The sequence below is a fragment of the Cucurbita moschata genome, unplaced genomic scaffold, assembly GCF_002738365.1.
Source record: "Cucurbita moschata cultivar Rifu unplaced genomic scaffold, Cmos_1.0 Cmo_Scf00240, whole genome shotgun sequence".
NCBI classification, from domain to species: domain Eukaryota; kingdom Viridiplantae; phylum Streptophyta; class Magnoliopsida; order Cucurbitales; family Cucurbitaceae; genus Cucurbita; species Cucurbita moschata.
In genome coordinates this window covers 19,678-22,982 of record NW_019268756.1, presented here as the reverse complement: position 1 = coordinate 22,982, position 3,305 = coordinate 19,678, and positions in this window count along the sequence as shown.

Sequence of the window (3,305 nt, the reverse complement as noted above, 5' to 3'; positions counted from 1 at the left end):
TAGTTCTCTGAGCTGCCTCCTCTTTTTGTCTCTGAATCAACTCGAGCTCACAATATTGTTCTTCTTCCTTCTGCTGCAGCTCCAGAACTAATCGTTGCTGTGCTTTTTCTACCCTTCTTCTATTCTCTTCCAGCATTTTATCTAGCTCTTCTCTCTCTTTTCGTGCTTGTTTTTCTTTTTTTCTTGTAGCAGTAAGAGCGGCTTCTTTCTCTTTCTCAAGCTCCACATCAACATCATCAAACAACTTCGTGCGACCTTCCTCTATTCGTCCCTGTATTTCTAATTTAGTCCCTTCAGAGTTTAGCATTTCTTCAACCTTCTTCTGAATTAGTTCTTCCATCCTCCTAGCTGCATCTTCTTCTAACTTCCTGCTTCACGCCCTTTCTTCTGTTCTTCCTCTTTCTTAAGTTTCTCTATGGAATGATTTCGATCAGTTGATGCACGACTAGGACTGGAACTGGACGATTTGGGGAAAGGAGATAACGAGGAAGACCTACTTCTGCGTTGGCAACTGAGGGAACTTGAATGACTGCTTCTTCTGGAATGGGTAGTGGAATGATAGGGGGAAGGACTTGGGTCCCTTCTGTTAGGTTATGGAGCTGATGCTTATTTATAGCTTGGTCAACGGTTATATCCGGTAAAGCTATATTTGGTAAAGTTTTATCCGATAAAGCTATATATGTAGTAAATAGCTATATATAGTAGATGATTAAATCGGGTAAAGCTATATATAGTAAATAGCTATATATAGTAGATGATTAAATCTAGTAAAGCTATATATAGTAAATAGCTATATATAGTAGATGATTAAATCTGGTAAAGCTATATATAGTAAATAGCTATATATAGTAGATGATTAAATCTAGTAAAGCTATATATAGTAAATAGCTATATATAGTAGATGATTAAATCTAGTAAAGCTATATATAGTAAATAGCTATATATAGTAGATGATTAAATCTAGTAAAGCTATATATAGTAAATAGCTATATATAGTAGATGATTAAATCTAGTAAAGCTATATATAGTAAATAGCTATATATAGTAGATGATTAAATCTAGTAAAGCTATATATAGTAAATAGCTATATATAGTAGATGATTAAATCTAGTAAAGCTATATATGTAGTAAATAGCTATATATAGTAGATGATTAAATCGGGTAAAGCTATATATAGTAAATAGCTATATATAGTAGATGATTAAATCTAGTAAAGCTATATATAGTAAATTGAACTATATATATATCCTGTTCGGTAGAGCTTTGAGAGGTACTTTCTATTCTCTATAATTCTCTCTTACTGTACATACGTGAAGTCATCAATAAAAAAATCATTTTAGCCAGAGTTCTCCTTGCACTTTTCTCTATCCTTTTCTTTGTGTTCATCTAGATCGAGCGTGTGCGTTGTTGTGCGATCCTAACACCTTCTGCTTGAACCACTTCTCAAAATTCTACTCAACCACAATTCTACCACAAGAATGGCATGAAACTCGAGAACTTCTTTAAAAGATGAGAGCTTATGAGTAGGTGGTGATGGATATATCACATGCACAAAAAGAAAGTTCTGCACCTTTGTAATAAAAGACCAAGGAATATCATCGTTATATATAACTTCTATCACAATAATATGAATTCTGCGAGGACGACGTTCTCTAGTCATACCAACCAGACCGTTCACCACATGCTTGTAGATGAAACGATGTCCACTATTCTCGTTATTCTTTTCAACTACGAACCTTCCTGCATTCTGCACTACTAGGATATTTACATCCTTAATTGGTACTAAAACATCTAAAGGCAACCCTTCCACACGGCTCATTCTAACACCTTTGGTAAATAGTTCCAAGAGACATTGTTAGGCCGATTTTGTTCATGAATACTGAAGAATTTGATATTTGTAGTTGTAGTTGAACGCTACTTAAATTGATGAAGTGAAATCTTACAATAGAGTCTAATAAAGCGTTTGTCCATTAGAATAGGTTGGAATTAAATTGTTTATAGTTCGAGATAATAGCTGTATTCTTTAAGTCATTGAGACTAGTGTTACTAGTACTTGTTAGTATATTTGAGTATAAATATTAAAATGATTAGTTATTAAATATTGTTTGAATTAAAGCGTTTATAATCAAATGATCTTCAGAACCTAATTCATAAAAAAATAAATAAAATAATTAGAAAGCATTTATGTGCTAGATCAGAATAAGATGCATAAAAAGAACTTGCCGTAATTACTTTATTCATCAACCTTTAATCTTAAAAGTAACTTAAAATATTGCAATATTGTGATTCAATCGCCTATTATGAAATTAGGGCCAAACTAAAAAAATAATATTTTTAAAAGATGGAAAAATTCATAAGCCAACCAAAATATGTATTCAAAGATGAAGAATTTACAACAACAATCTCAAACAATATTAATTAGCATCTTGCCTTTTGGTTTGTCACATTTTCAAACATGAACAAACCTCAATTTCGAGTCGGTGAGTATTATGGATCATAATCGACAGTACTTTGCAAGTAGCTTTGAGCATTCACAAAATGTCGAAAGTTGAATTTCTTTAGGATGGTAACCAAATAACCGATGATTATTGTTGAATTTCCAAAACATACACCACAAATTTCATTTATAGATATAAATGGGACCATTGATATAAAACCCTGATTATACAATTGCATCTTCACTAACAAACCCACCTCGGAGTGATCATCTTCACCAAAGGCTGCAAATTAAGAAGCCTTCCAATAGAGACACATGAAGCTATATTTGAGCAAGAAAAATCATGTTACATGTGTCTGGGATACCACGGAGACACCAATGCAAGCAATCACTACCAGCTGAAGTTTCTTTGATATTGTAGTTGGATCTATTAGACTCATCACTCAAATGTGAAAGAGTAGTTATATCCAACATTCTTACTTGTGTCCCTCTTACAGTACTCTCAACAAATGGATCGCTTGATCTGTTCTACTCTACTTTACTTCCTCTTGATAACGGTGTGGTATTGACACAATTCATATTGCTGATAATCATCACTTACATCGAAACTAGAGTATAGCGGTCAACTATCGTCAAGGACCCATTCACCATTTCCATTCCTACCGATGGAAAAGTTTTATTACATTCATTTCTTTCTCCCTTCTAACTTCTTCATTCTCACATTAAACTTTTTTTATTTAAAAAAAAAAAAACGTGAAAAGGGAGAAAGAAAGAAAAAAGAAAACCGTTAATTTTGAAAACTTATCAAATACTCTTTGACCGATGTAAAGAAAGCTTGAGAATAATTTATTCTCACGTCTCTCTTTGA